Raw genomic sequence first — 16,416 nt, forward strand, 5'->3', positions numbered from 1 at the left:
AGAATCAAACACCCAATGAATAGGTGGAATTTTGACCCTATTCAGCTGTTTGGGATGTAAAGAGTGCCCATCCGTAACCATCAAGTTTCAACTTCTTATTCTCTCACAGCGCTGCAAATTAAACACAGAGATCCTGCACTCTCTCCTCATGATACCATCATGCCAGGGTTTAGTCTGGTGAAACTCCTTAGCACTCTCTCTGTGAGAAAGAAATCATTACTTAAAAAAAACAGACCAAATCTGTACACAATGCACCAAATACTCTCTCAACAAAACACAACCATTGGGAAAGATATACCAACTCTGGTACATCAATCATTTTTGCATGAAAAGCCAAACTTACTTCCCACAACGTTAGTGACTTATGACCAAGGTCATCCAGGTCCTTTTCAAAAACAGGTCCCGATCTCTCACCATTGAAAAAAAAGTAAATGTGAACGAAAATATTTGTTCACATCTGATTCAGTTTTTATACCTTGTGAACAGCTATTGCCCAAACACTGATCCTTCTGATACCCAACAAGCCTTCAGTCCAGAGAAAGATCCTACTCCCTTCATTATCTCCAATCTCCAATTATTAATCCATATGGTATTTATTTCACACCTACATATCCAAGGAATTTAACATTCCCCACTCAACTGTATTCAACTATGTCAAACCTCTGCTGAAAATTTAAATATTCCATTCCCATTGGTTCTCAATTGTCGAAGTCACAGCGGACAATCTCCACAAATTCCAATACGTTTATCAAAGATCATTTCCCTTTACTGAATCTAGGCCGACTCTACCAAATCAGATCACTATTCTCCAAGTGCCTCGTTGTCACATTCCTTATAAAAGGTTACAATATTTTTCTCACATCAAGCTGACATCAAGCTATTTAGTTTTCTGTTTGCCCTCTCCATCCTGTTTTAAATGTTTAAGTTTACAACAGCTGCTTTCCAGTCTGCAGGATCCTTCCAGAATCTCACCAGCTTTGAAAAATAATCAGTAATTATTTCACTAGCTCTATTGTCACCTCCTCAATACTCTGGGATGCAGCTCATCATATTCAGTAACTCATAAAACTTCAATTTATTTTTTATTTTCAATAACATACTCTTCATTAATTCTAATTTCCTGCAGTTTCTCATTTTTACTCGTCCCCCGTTCCCTTGTATTTCTGGAAGTTAGTTTCTGTACCTTCCACAGTTGAGATGGAACCAATGAATTCTTCTCAGCAGGCAGGTGGTTTCTGACAGCTCGTGAATACATCAGAGGACTGCACTTCAGAGATGGTGGATGTATTAACCACTCCTGCCTGGAAAGTTCCAGAATCAATCCAGTTCACTTCATGGTACGAGTCCGTACAGTCCTGTCGCTGGTGTGAGGCTACAGGTGATACTGAAGGAGGGGATACAGTTCAGTGACCACCTCATTTTTGAAACAAACTGGTTTCGCACTTTACACTTGGAATGGTCCAGCTTAGACAAATGTTCCTGGAAATCCCAGGGAGGAATGTGCAGTGTCCAGCCCCACCCTGTTTACACAGCTTCCATTCTCTGTAGTCTCAGCTCCATTTCTTTACCATGGACACAGATGCACTGAAAGTGCAGTGTCCAGAGTGTGGTCAACAGTCCCTCGGGTCTCCCTGAATGAACGCAGCAACTGACAATACAAACCTGAGAACACCATCCACAGAAACTCCACTGACTTTCCAATGACAGATGCAAGTCAATTCCCCACACCCATGGTGCACCCATTCAGAGTTGAAAATGCCTCTGTCACCTCAGTTTCTCTTCCTAGCTGAGAAAGCCGTTGCATCTCTTCACAGTCCCACAGTAACAGTCCCACCTTCCAAAGAAGCAGTTGACAATGTAATATTGTATTTCCCTGTATCTCAGCACTAGTATTGCCGATGGAGTTGATTACCACACTCAGAGAAGAGAGACACGGGGTACATTACTCAATTCAAGCAGGGACATCCCGAGATGGATGTGATATTCAGGAATATGGGAAAAGTGAAATGTTCGAATAACCTCCCATCCTTTTTTCCTTCCAGTCCATCATCAGCAATTCTTTTGTTTGTTTTTCCTTTCCCTTTCTCTACCTCTTTCTCTCTCTCTCTCTCTCTCTCTCTCTCTCTCTCTCTCTCTCTCTCTCTCTCTCTCTCTCTCTCTCTCTCTCTCTCTCTCTCTCTCTCTCTCTCTCTCTCTCTCTCTCTCTCTCTCTCCCTCATGCTGGACATTTCTCCACCCATTCAACACAAACCTCCCATTCACCCTTCCAACCATCCCTGATATAAATAATATTCTTTATTAGTTGCATTTAGTTTTGATATGTTCAATGAAGTCTAAACATTATCTATTTTTCTCCAATCCGACAGACTGCCACACCTTCTGAGAATCTCCAACATTCTTTCAGACGCTGGAGAATGGTATTTCAGAACTCCAGCATCCACGTTTCTATGGTAATGTCACCTTTAATGTTGTTGTTTCCCGGGATGCCAGCATCACTGGCAAGGGCAGAATTTGTTGGCTATCAGTAACTGCCGTTGACCACGCGGACATTTGTGAAGGCAATATGGAGCCAACTACATTGTTGTTGGTTTGAAACCACACTTCGTCCAAACAGGGCAAAAAATTTAAGTTTATTTACCAAAGGTTATCATTAAAATAAGAAAAGAAATCCTGGTGGTTTATGGTTGCCATGAGTGAAATTAGGTTTAATTCCAACTTTTGCTATTCGAATTTATGTTTAGACATCGGCTGTGGTCGGATTTCAAACCATGTTTTTAGAGTCATAACCTATGCCTCTGAATTACACGGTCAGTGACACTACTACTCTGATGCAGAGTCCCTGTTGTGAAGTAACTGTAGAGACAAGAAGAAGCTTGTGGTCAAAATATTTGTAACTGGAAGAGTGGTCAGAAGAGAACTGGAGCCGTAAAATCTGTCATTAACGAAAGAGGAAATGGTAGCCAATTCGGCAAAAGCACTGAGGCATGGCTGGAGACTGGGGTGCCGGCAGATTTGATGACAGAGAGAATATAGAGACATAAAACAGTACAGGGCAAAAAGGAGATTTCAGTTTCCGAACAGTCTTGTTCCTTCTTAGATGTTTATGTTTACGGAGTTTGGAAATGCATGCAAAGGAAGTGAAATTTGTGACTAAAATTTCATATATTTGTAAAGCATAATTAACTGGAATAGCAATAACCTTCATCATAGGTTATAGAATTGACAGAGATAGGCTTACCAGGAACACCAATAATAGCGAGGATGGGATAGTACCCAGCTTGAATATGGCTTGTATCCGCAACTGTAACCATGCCCAATCCAGAGAAAGATAGTAAAGACCCAACGGTAAGACCCAACCCAATGTCCCATTGTTGGGACATTCCAGTCTAATGTTCTCAGATTTTGATCTCTCCCTCTCTCTGTGGCTGCTGACCCCAATCGTGTTGAGGATGATGCTGCGCCAAATACTACGGCATAACAAGTTGAAGGAAGCCCCTAATTATGGAAAAGGAAAGCCCTCCAGTGACCCAGTTAGGTCCAGGAAGACTGATATTAATCAAGTCACTGAACAAACAGCTCCAGTTAACCCCTTTCACGATAACCCTGATATAACACAATAATACTTGGTGTGGGTGGGATGTTGACATCGCTGACTATTGAAATATTGGCACATCTCCAGTGGTAAAAATAGAGCTAAGGGAGAGAGATGATGCTTTCTCTTCACAAGCTTGATGATTCTACTGTGTTTCGGCAAGGTAGAAATTGCTGGGGTCCCGAGGTCGTCTGTGTCTGATCACCAGGCCTGCTGCATCCTTTCGGTTGATTTATTTATGTTTAATTTGATATTTATCATACCATAATTTAACGGCTTAGGTGGGGTTAGGCATTTTTGAGAGGCTCCTACAGTGCCATTGACAGTGTCGATACGGTTCATTCCTTGTGGTCCTTTCAATCAAACAGTGTTTGAATAAATTGTGTTTTGCTTAATTTGAATATCTTGACCAAGCGATTTGTATCTGAAACACAGCCCCTCACATTTAACTTCAAAATATAAAATAAAATTCTCCATTTTCATAACAAGAGCGACAGATATTCACGTTTTACTTGGGTAATTACTTAATCGACAACGTGTTGCAGATATATGGGGTTAAATAGCGGAATGGGCCGAGCTGGAGGAGTGATAGTTATATAAGGAATTATATTGGATACTCAATCCACTTCACAAATCATGCCCACACACGTATAAGCCCAGATGAGATATCTGTTCATGATTAAGCGTAAACCAGGCCAGTGTATTGCTCAGCAATTCGTCCAGGATTGAACAATGTTCAGAGCTCACCAGTCCACTTCTTATCCGTCCAACAGTGCATTGATATATAAACCTGCAGAACACACAAGTGTATTGTTCTATAAACAAGGACTGGGTATCTTTCCAGCATATGGAGCTCGGCAGTGAATAGTAATGAAGTTATCCGTTAATCTAGAGCAGTTACCTTCCAAGCATGTACAGCTGTCCACACCAACCACTGCATTGCTGAGTAACACTGTGTTAGATCATTGCTCTACGTGGGGAAACTTGCAGCCAATGCTGGAAGTGACAGGATGTCACCTACAGGTGTCCCACATATAATTTCCTGCCTTTCTTCCAAGGGTCACACACACATCATGAACGCATTTTTAAATCGATTTGGAAAAACTATTGCGGCTAGTTTTAAAAAAGAAATATTTCTTCCCAGTTTTGGAATGTTTTGTTTATATTTTGCTTTATACTAACTGCTTCGGGTTCCAAAACTAAACATCCCAAATGTGGCCGATGCTAGAGCTCACCAATCTGAATTCGTTAGCTTGTGATTGATTAGTTATCCTTCAGAGCTTAAGTGCATCATGGGTAGTTCATCTTCACATCTTCATACCATCTTCTTTTTGACCAGAGTCCATCAATGCTGAGCGTTATGAAGTATCTGCTTGCATGTCTCCCCAACACATCTACTGACCTTCAACTGGGTCTATTTTCACATTCTGTTTTTGACCAGATATAAGACATAATTCTACAATTGAAATGCCTTGCTCTTTTCAATCATTTTGGGGGACCTCCGTATGTGGCTGAACACATGATCAGCTGAGAGTGACGCCATTCTCACAGTTTCTCTGGGTCTATCATTTCTATACGATGAAGCAACATTCCAGTGGGAAGCTTCATACATGACCACCTTTTCTCTCAAACGAGAAATCTTCTAACTCTGATGGACCGATCCTTCAGCTATGGCTGTCCCATCTCCCTCGCTTCTCCCCTTACTCCTACACCTCCTTCCCCGAACAAAGATTGTCCTCACTTTCTACTGCACTAGAATCCACATTCACAGAATCATCCTCCGCCACGTCCATCACCTCCAGCAGGACAGCACCATCAAACACATTTTCCCTTCCCGTCCACTGCTACCATTTCACAGGGACCATTCCCTCTGTGACATCCTCCCGAACACTTCCCCACTCCTCCCATTGCACCTTCCCATGCAATTGCAGAAGCTGCAACACTTGCTTATTCACCTCTTCCCTCTCACTGTCCAAGGCCCCAATCACACCTTCCAGGTGAAGCAACATTTCACTTGTACTTTTTCCAAACAGTCTCTTATCATTCCTGCTCGAATGCAGTCCCCTTTACACTGGGGGGAACGAAAGAAGAAATTGCTTTCAGGAACACTCCCACTCTGTCTGTATGAATAACCCTGACCCTCACATTGCTTCCCATTTCAATAACATACCTTGCTGTCTTGCTACCATTTCAGTCCTGGGTTGATGCAAAGTTCCAATGCAGCACAACCCAAGCTCACTTTACAGAACCCTCACTTTACACTTTTGTATGTTACAGCCTGTAGGGGTTAATATACAATTCCATAACTTCACAGCCTGACCTTATTATGGCAGTTCTCCATTTTTCATGCATTCTCCCTCTTGTCTTCTCTATGACCTTGTGTGGTTGCATCTTCTTTATCTTCACTCAATGGAGTGAACCTCTTTCCCCCATTCACATCTTAATTTAAAGCCATTTTCACATCATCTTCTCGTTCACCACTCCTCAAAGCTCGTTTATATTTTGCAACACTCTCATTTCCCCGTCACCCACTCCCTAACTCCGTCAAGGGATTTAAAAGCTCAGTTTGCGATCCATTTCAGTTCTGAGGAAGTGCCACACTGGACAGGAAACGCTAACTCTGTTTCTCTGTCTCTGCAGATACTGCCACACCTGCTGAGTTTCTCCAGAAATGAATGGGCACAGAACAAATTTTCAATTAAACGAATAACTGGATACTGGAAATAAAAATACAGATATGGCTTGATAAACTAGGAACATTCTGAAAGGGTCACTGCACCTGAAAGATTAATTCTGCTTTCACATCACAAGCTGCTGCCTGACTTGCTTAGTTTCTTCAGCAATTTCTGTTTTTGAACAAGTTCCAAAGGTGTGTGGCAAAGCTGCTGAAACGTCTCGTCCAATACGGAGCACCTGACACCTGGAAGTAAACGATAACACAAAGTGCCCACATTCTTTGGTTCTGAAAATACATAAGAGTGGCACTATTGAGACTACAAAGCTCTTAATCATGGTCAGGGAGAGAAACAGAGGGAAATACATTCACTTCAAACTCAGATGATGGCATTACAGAAATGGATGCGATTCAGATAAATATGTTAAAGACTTGAGTAATGTAACAAATTGGAGGCGTGACACCAGGGAGAACTCTGAGCAGAATGAGAATATGAAACTGGAAGTGTTACCACAACAGAAATCAGGTTAGGTCACTAAGTACAGTGCTGATGGGTGAATGGGTCTTGATGTGAACAGGGGGATAGTCAGTAGAATTGAATTGCACATATTGGAGCTCAAACTGGGCATTCATGTGGTACTGTAGAATCACAGCAGCCGCAGAACTGTATTCAATCACAATCTGTAACTTTTCCCCCAGGACAACCCTCAGTCTACCATGACCATCAAGCCAATCTAGGGTTCAGTGAGAGTGTGGGTGAACATGCCAGGGTCAGAACCATTTGTACTGAATCCTGATGACAACCCATTAAATGTACCACACTTGACTGTTACATTCCAAACAGCAGAACTAACATCTGATACAGAAGGCGGAATGATCCCGAGATCATATCGAAGCTCTGCAGTTCTGCCACATTCAGACATAAATGTCGATGGACTATTAAACAACTCACTGGAGGAGTGGACTCCACAAATATTGCTATCCTACTTAATAGAACAGCCCTTACATCAGTGTAAAAGACAAAGATGTAGTATCTTCACCGTCCTCAGCCAGACGTGTTGAGTTGATGATCCAACTCACCCTCGCCAGAATCACAGATGCCAGTCTTTAATCAATCTGATTCACTGTATATGACATGAAGAAACAGCTGAACACAATAGATACGACAAAGGCAATGGGCCCTGACACCATTCCTGTAATAGGACTGAAGACTTGTGCTGCACAACAAGCCGTGCCCCTGGGAAGCTGTTTCATACCAGCTCCAACTCTGACATCTCCCTGTCAATGTGGAATATTACTCAACTATGTCCAGTTCCCGAAGAGAGGAAAAATTAGAATCTGACCAATTACCACCTCCTCAGTCCCATCACGACAGTCAAATTGGTTGGAGTTCTTTTTGACAGAGCTGTCAAACAGCACAGAAATAACCAGCTCAGTGTGGTTTCCAATAGGTCCCCATGTGGAGATGGTGCTGTTGTGGAAATGTCACTGGATTACTATTCCAGAACAGGCTAATGCTCTGGAAGCTGGTGGAAGTTAAACACAATTAATAAAATATCGATATCTAAAATCTGGTGTCAGTAATAGTGACCTTGAAGCCAATGTCGATTATAAACATTAATTTCCTTCCCCAGCGTACTTTCAGGAAGTGAATCTCCCATGTTTTCCTGCTCTGGCCTAAAAGTGACTCCAGACGCACAGACATTTGATAAATAATTAATGATCCCTGAAATGGCCAAGCAAGACACTCAATTTATCAAACTGCTCCAAGGTCTTAAAGGGTAAAACCGGACAGACCACTTGGCCCCAGCCTCAGTATCAGAACGAAAATACAGTCCTGTTGACCCTGCAGAGGCTTTCTTCCTAACATCTGAGAGCTGGTGGCAACATCTACAGAGCTTTCCCACAGACTGCACAGAAACATCGGGAAAGGAGCAGGTCATTCAGCACACTGAGCCTTCTTCATTGCGCACCTTTCTTCATAAAGTAAGCTCCTGCTCATTGTGACGTGATGCCATCCCCGGCACCAGCTGAACAGCAAAATCCTGCCTCAGGATCCTCTTTCTGCAAAATGCACCCTCCGTGAGTTCAGCTAAAACAGGAATGTAATCCAGTCTGCAAGACTTGAACTTGAGCCTGAAAGTGGGATTTGTAGTCTACATTTAGAAGGAATTTTATTTCAAACGGGGGGAGAATCTTGGAGAGAACTGGAATTCTGCGTCGGCATCACATGGTCAGTCAACTCGCGAGCTTTCCGGTGAAGAGCCTGGTGAAAGGTACATTGCTGAGCTGAAAATGTGTTGCTGGAAAAGCGCAGCAGGTCAGGCAGCATACAAGGAACAGGAGAATCGACGTTTCGGGCATAAGCCCTTCTTCAGGAATGAGGAAAGTGTGTCCAGCAGGCTAAGATAAAAGGTAGGGAGCAGGGACTTGGGGGAGGTGCGTTGGGAATGCGATAGGTGGAGGGAAGTCAAGGTGAGGGTGATAGGCCAGAGTGGGGTGGGGTCGGAGAGGTCAGGAAGAAGATTGCAGGTTAGGAAGGCGGTGCTGAGTTCGAGGGATTTGTCTGAGACAAGGTGGGGGAAGGGGAAATGAGGAAACAGGAGAAATCTGAGTTCATCCCTTGTGGTTGGAAGGTTCCCAGGCGGAAGATGAGGCACTCTTCCTCCAGCCGTCGTGTTGCCATGGTCTGGCGATGGAGGAGTCCAAGGAGCTGCGTGTCCTTGGTGGAGTGGGAGGGGAGTTGAAGTGTTGGGTTATGGGGTGGTTGGCTTGGTTGGTCCGGGTGTCCAGAGGTGTTCTCTGAAACGTTCCACAAGTAGGCAGCCTGTCTCCCCAATATAGAGGAGGCCACATCGGGTGCAGCGTATGCAATAGATGATGTGTGTGGAGGTGCAGATGAATTTGTGGCGGATATGGAAGTGACTTTCCTCATTCCTGAAAAAGGGCTTATGCCCGAAACGTCGATTCTCCTTTTCCTTGGATGCTGCCTGACCAGCTGCGCTTTTCCAGCAAAACACTTTCTGCTCTCATCTCCAGCATCTGCAGTCCTCACTTTCTCCTCGAAAGGTACATTGCTGCAGTCAGTGACTGTAGTGTTAATTTGTTACATTTACTGAACTAATTCATTGCAATATATGTTTTACAGATTTATGTAGACTGTGCTATTGTTTGTGTTCGACTGACTATTATTTTCGTTTTGATTTTTACTGATATTATTGGAAGTTCGCCGCTTACCCTCTATTTCCAATTGGTCTCCTTGTTTATACTGCATCGTTTTCTATAATAGTGTTCCACAGGATTGCAGCTGCCGCATAATCGGAGAAGTACCTGTAATGACCGCAGATCCTCTATCTCCACACCATACTCCTGCTCTCCTCCTATTCCTTTAGTGTCTAGAAATCCTTATTTATATTCAGCGCCTCGGCTTCCACAGCCTAATGTGGTCGAATATTCCCCAGGTTCACCGGTCTCTGATTTCACACATTTATTCTCATCTCAGTGCAGTTTGGCCTGTCTGTACTTAATGATGGGGGCCCTTGTTTTAGCCATCCCAGCCAGGGAATTATCATCCTTGCTTCCATACTGTCTCGCCCTGTCGGAGATGTTCATAGTTCACCATGTTCCTAAACCGTATGGAATACTGGCCCAGTCAACTCAACTCTGCTCCCACAACAAGCCTATCATCCCAGAGATCAGTCAGGTCACTCTTCATTTTCCCCCCTCAATGTCAGGTTTGTCCTTTATTAGGTAAGGGGAGACCAAAACTGCACACAATACTGCACAATGTTCGAGATTGGGTCACGCCAAGGCCATGTATGACTGTAGTAAAGACACACTTACTCCTGGTCTCAAATCCCATTGAAGTGAAGGTCAACACACCATATGTTTTCAACAATGCTGTGTATTACCCCAGACAACTGAGCCTGCTATAACCTTAGTGGGAACATTACAGCAGCCTGGTAATGTTTTGCTGTTGCTGTACAGTAAGTTAGTAAGATCACATCTGGAGTAATGTGCTTAGATTTAATCTCCTCATTGAGGAAACGACATTGGAATGAACTCAGAGATTATTACCTCAAATGATTTCTGCAACAAAGGTGTTATCCATAGAATCGCTATAGTGTAGAAGCAGACCATTTGACCCATCGACTCCACACTGATACGCTGAAAACCATCACATGCAAACCCCAATCCCTCCAACCCAGTCTCTGCAAGCTGACATTCTCCATGACTATTCCACTTAGCCTGCACATATTGGGACTGTGGGAGGAAACTGGAGTACCCGATCGTAACCCTTGCAAGCACAGGGAGAATGTGCAAACTCCACACAGACAGTTACTGAGACTGAAATTGAACCCATATACCTGGTGCTTGAAGGCAGCAGTGCTAACCACTGAGCTACCTTTGTGGGCAATGCAACTTGCCTACACAATTCAACCCTCGAAACGTGGCATAACAGCAGGGAGCTTCCATACATCTCAAACCTGTCATTGAGCAACAGGAGGAGGACATTTAGATCTTGAGTGGTTTGGTCAGGAATAGGCACAGGTCATGCAAGCCATTGAGTTTATAATGTCGGAACACCAGGAGGACATTCAGCCCATCGAGTGTGTCAAGCAGGAACAGATTGAGTACCATCAGCCACCCATGCTTGTTGCACAGCAATTGGAGCAGATCTTTTACAGCCTCGTGCTTGTCACACAGGAATTGTGAAAGGGAACGTCGAGGTTATAGAAAGGGAATAACTTCGAATAACCAACTTCACTCGGAAATAAAAAGTTATGAGTAAATGATTGGGACTGAAGGCAAATTGTTTATTTCTGCTATAAAGAAATTGAAGGGAGACTTTCAAAGTAAAAGCACAATCCATCACAGTCGACATGGTTTTATTAAGGGTAAATCATGTTTGAATGATTTGCTTATATTTTTTTAAATGCAACAAGCAAGATGAACAAATGGGATCCGAATGATGTATTATTATCTGGACTTTTAGAAGGCAATGCACAAAGTGCCTGACAAAAGATTAATAACAAATACAAGAGCACATGGGGTTAGGAACACTTATTTGCTTGGCGAAAATATTCGCTAACCAATAAAAAAGCATGATATGGAAGTGCTGGCTTTGGACTGGGTTGGACAAGGTCAAATATCACATGGCACCAGGTTATAGTCCAACGGGTTTATTTCATAACACAAGCTTCCATAGCGCGGCTCCTTCATCAGGTGTTAGAGAGAGAATACCTTAAAAACAGAATTTATGAGGAAAGATCAAAGGGTTGTACAACTCACATGCATGAATTGAATATATCAAAGATGGCTTCTAAATCATTAATTAGTTAGAATGGAGATGAAGGTTTTGATTGATTAATATGCAAATCCGAGAATTTATTTCAAATCACTGCCTGGAGACACCTTCAGGTGTTATCGATGTAAAGGAGGTGACCCCTCCGGTCAGGCAATGTATTTTACGGTGAAGTCTTGTTTGGAGTCTGTCTGTGTCTTCACCTGGATTCAGTCTGATTTCATTTCCAAAATAGGAGTTTATAAAATACCGCATTGACTGACTGTATACAAATTATACATATTTTGGCAAAATATAATGTATGTGCAACTACAAATCGGCAAATGCAAATTCACCCCAGATTTATGTGTGCATGTGTGTTTGCGTACACGCCGATATGTGTGTTTGAGAGCGAGGTGGAGTGTCTGCGTGAGGGGGAGAGAGACAGGGTGAACATACGTGTGAGAGAGGGGAGTATGTGCGTGTGCATGTGAGAGAGGGGTTTGTGTTTGTGTGCGGGGAGGAGAGGGAGAGAGTGCATGGGTGTATTTAAGGGGGAGAGCGAGAGGATGCATGTATCCTTGTTAAAACACAGACAGATTTGGCAGATTCACTTCTCCACACACACTCTCACCATAATTTTAGAGCTTCCCCTCTCTGCAGCCTCTGCTCCATTTGTTGTTCATGTTACAGACCCAAATGTCATGTTACACTCCCCTTACTCCATCCAGAGTTGTGTCACAAAATCCTCAGGTCTCCCTGAATGTCTGAGGCAGCTCACAGCACAACTTCCAGCGAACCATCAGCAGCACCTCCACTAACTTTTCTGTAACAGGAGCCAGTCAGGACCCCTCAGCTACAAGTTAGACGCCTGGTCCTTTGCAATAATACCCGAGGGGCGTCCTCATGTTCCTGACCACACGATCATCTGAGAGGGACAAACAGGCTTTCAGTGGACAGGCACAGACAAGTTTCAAAGGCATGTCTCAAAGCTGCTGGTCCCCATTACACAACATGGAGCAACAGCCCGACACATACCATTTCATTGTTTCTGAGCTTCATAATACCAACACTTGATATATTCGGGAGCCAAAAAATCAACACCAGGGAAAGGTACAGAAAAACAAACAATGAATTAACTGATAACATGTTGTGAAAATATGGATAAGGAGACAGAGGAGTTGGAGTAATTGGAGAAGTGAGACAATGGTGGGTCCAATCACAAGAATGGAAACATTCATTATTTCCAGATTCTTGAACAATTATTGCCAGATCAGTTGAAATGGCGAGTTACTTCAAATTGTGAATCTGCCTCACAGAACCATCCCAGAGACCGTCTGCGTTTAGATACAAGCCATGGAGTATTGGACTCAGATTTGCTTTAGCAGGTTTGAAGCTGAGAGAGTCAGCAGCAGATTATTGGCTTCATTAAGACTGTATTTCATAGCTCAAAGTTCAAATAGGAGATGGGATGAACCAGTGAATTATATTCTGCAGGTGTTCATAGTTAAAATTAAAACTGGTCAGGATATGATGTCAGTAATCAGCTCGTGGCTAAAGGGATCATCATAGATGTGACTCATCTGTTTCAGCCTCAGTAATTGGCCAGGGGTGAGATGGAGTCAGGGGAAGGAAACGGAATTTGAACCAGAACAGAAGATAGTGTCCTCCAAGCTCTCAATATTTAAGCAGCAAGGGCAGTGATACAATGAATCCTGTTTCTTAGCTGAAACTGAGTAGTTCACCCCACAAGGTGCAGTGTCAGAACTAAAGAAGGAGAGAAAGAATGAAACAAGTTTACTGTTGTTGTTCCTGGTGGTTTGGAGAATGAATGTTTGCACAGTAGAGTAATTGCAAAGAACAGAAATGCAGTTGCACATGGTTAATGCAAATAATAAATGGACAGTGAAACTTACCGGGGACTCCAACAATAGCCAGGATAGGATAATAAAAATATTGAATAAAGTAAAGTGCATATTTGATCCGCGGTGATAATGGCCACTAATAATATGTAGGAAGAATTGAAACGTAACCAGATAAACTCCTGTCCATTGTTGGAACATTTCAGTTTAATGTTCTCAGATTCTGATTTCTCTTCCCCTTCTCTTGGAGCTGCTGATCCTTGTTCGTGCTGTCCGTGTTGCTCCCACTCATACCATGGGATGACATATCGAACAGAACCCATTTATTATTAAAAGATGGACACACTCCACTGGGATAATTGTAATTCACTGAGACTGACATTAATCACAATCACCAAACAAACAGATTCAGTTAACCAATTCCATACATCATGTTATATGTCACAATGAAAGGGAGAATCTACTCAGTTTGAATACAATGGATAAGGTTTGCTGAGGGATCGATTATAAATCGTTCAATCTTATTAATCTTTCTTCCCTGTATGTGGGAGCATTGCCGGAACACTGCTGGGTTGGATATGTTTTGCCCTGTTTCTTTAGAAGACAGGAATAAAATAACAGACGGCTGCAAAAGGTGTCTGGTCAGGAAGTTTCTAGATACCTTTCTGTAAGGCTGCTCCTAGTTTGAAATGTCATGTTATCAAGTCATGCATAACCTTGAGGCATCATGCAGAGCATTGAAACTGCTGCTCAGAAATAGGGAAAAAACAGGAGGCAGTCACTCAACTGCTCGAGTCTGGGACATAGGGACAGGAAGGAGACACTCAACTGCTCGAGACTTGGACACAGGAACAGGAGGGAGTCATTCAACTGCTCGATACTGGGACACCGGAACAGGAGGCAGTCACTCCACTGTTCGAGACTGGAATGGGGGAGATCAGGCAGCGAGTGAGGCCCCGGATCCTGTTACGCAGGAACACAAGGAGGTGACTCACTCCCGATCAGTTTGGGTCACTGGGAGAGAAGGGGAATTGTCTTGTTTCTGACAGAAATATCTGAATAAGTTGAATGGGCGAGCCTTTCAATCCTGCTCCAACCTTCTCTAAGACCACGGCAATTGTGATTGTGATTTCCTCATTTCATTTTACAAAGATCCCCCTCTCTGCAGCCTCTGTTCCATTCGTTGTTCATGTTGCAGACCCAGATGCTCTAACTGCAGTCCCCAAGACTCATCCAGAGTAGGTCACCAAAGCCGCTGGTCTTCCGAAATGTCCCAAAGCAGCTTAAAGCACAGTCTCCAGGAAACCGTCCCCAACATTTCCACGAAGGTACCAAAATTAGAATTAAGTCAAATGTCACTCAAATGCAAGTCGGAAGCCTGATATGAATCAGTAGCAGTTGAGGGGATTCCTCATGTTACTAAGCACACGATCAGCACAGAATGATTAACACAGGCGTTCAATGGATTGGCGCAGAGCAAGTTACAAAGATGTGCCTGAAAATTGCTTAAACCCCACTGTCCAACATCGAGAACAGGGCAGGATACCGTTAAGTCAAAGAAAATGCAAGCGATGCATTGTGAACATTGTTTCTAAGCTTCTTAATGTTGGAAGCTGATGCTCTCGGGTGACCAACATTCAAGGCAAGAGGGAGATATGGGACAGTTATTCACATTAAAACTGAACAATTAAAATTGGATGTCAGGGTTTAAATAACAACAGTTTAAATAGCAACAAATGGGAGGGATTTTGGAAATAGACAGAGAGAGAGAGACTCAGACACAGTGTTATGGGAGGATGTGTTCACAGGTTTCAGAATGCTGAAGTGAAGACATTTGGATGGCATCTCACAACATAAACTGGTATTTCCGGGAATGAATAATTAATGGGATATTGGTGTGAGGTCACACAGAGTCATAGAGTCTTGAAGATATGCAGCACGAAAACAGACCCTTCAGTCTAACTCGTCCATGCCGATCAAATATCCCAAATTAAACGAGTTCTATTTACCAAATTTGGCCCATATCAATGTAAACCTTTCCTCTTCATGTACCCATTCAAATTTCTTTTAAGTGTTGTGAGTGTAACAGCCTCCTCCATCTCCACTGGCAGCTCATTCCACACATGCACCACTCTCTGTTGGAAAAAGTTGCTCCTTAGGTCATTTTAAAATCTTACCCCTCTCACCGGAAACCCATACCCTCTAGTTTTGGGGAGAAGACCTTGGCGATTCATCCTATACATGCCCCTCACGCTCCAGGAAAAAAACCCCAACCGACTCACCCTCTCGCTTGAGCTCAAATCCTGGCAACATCCTTGTAAATCTTTTCTGAGTCCCTTCAAGTTTCACAATATCTTTCCGATAGGAGGGAAACGCGAATCGAATGCAGTACTGCAAAAGTTGTCAAACTAGGTGCTGTACAGCAGCAACGTGACCTCCCAATTCATTCAGTCAAAGCACTAGCCAGTAACTGCAAGCATACCAAATGCCTTCTTCACTATCCTACCTACCTGCGATGCTACTTTCAATGAAATATGAACCTGGATTTCATGGTCTCTTTGATCAGGAACACCCCGCAGGACCTTACCATTAATTGTATACGTCCTGCCCTGATTTGCATTTCCAGAATACAGCACCTCACATTTATCTAGATTAAACACCATTTGCCATGTCTCAGCCCATCAGTTCATCTGCCTATCTGATCAAGATCCCATTGTACTCTGGGTAAACCTTCTTTACTGTCCACTAAACCATCAATTTTGGTGTCATCTGCAAACTTACCAACTATCACTGCTATGTTCACATCCAAATGATTTATATAAATCGTGAAAAGCAGTGGACCCAGCACTGATCTTTGTAAAACACCATTGGTCACAGACGTCCTGTTGAAAAAGCAACCCTTCACCACCACCTTCTGTCTCCTACCTTCGAGCCAATTTTGTATCCACATGGCTAGTTCTCCCTGTATCCCATGTGAACTAAACTTGTTAACCAGTCTGCCATG

The sequence above is a fragment of the Chiloscyllium plagiosum genome, unplaced genomic scaffold (genome assembly GCF_037043375.1).
Source record: "Chiloscyllium plagiosum isolate Xiang-an unplaced genomic scaffold, Cpla_swu_hap1 HiC_scaffold_46, whole genome shotgun sequence".
Lineage (NCBI taxonomy): Eukaryota > Metazoa > Chordata > Chondrichthyes > Orectolobiformes > Hemiscylliidae > Chiloscyllium > Chiloscyllium plagiosum.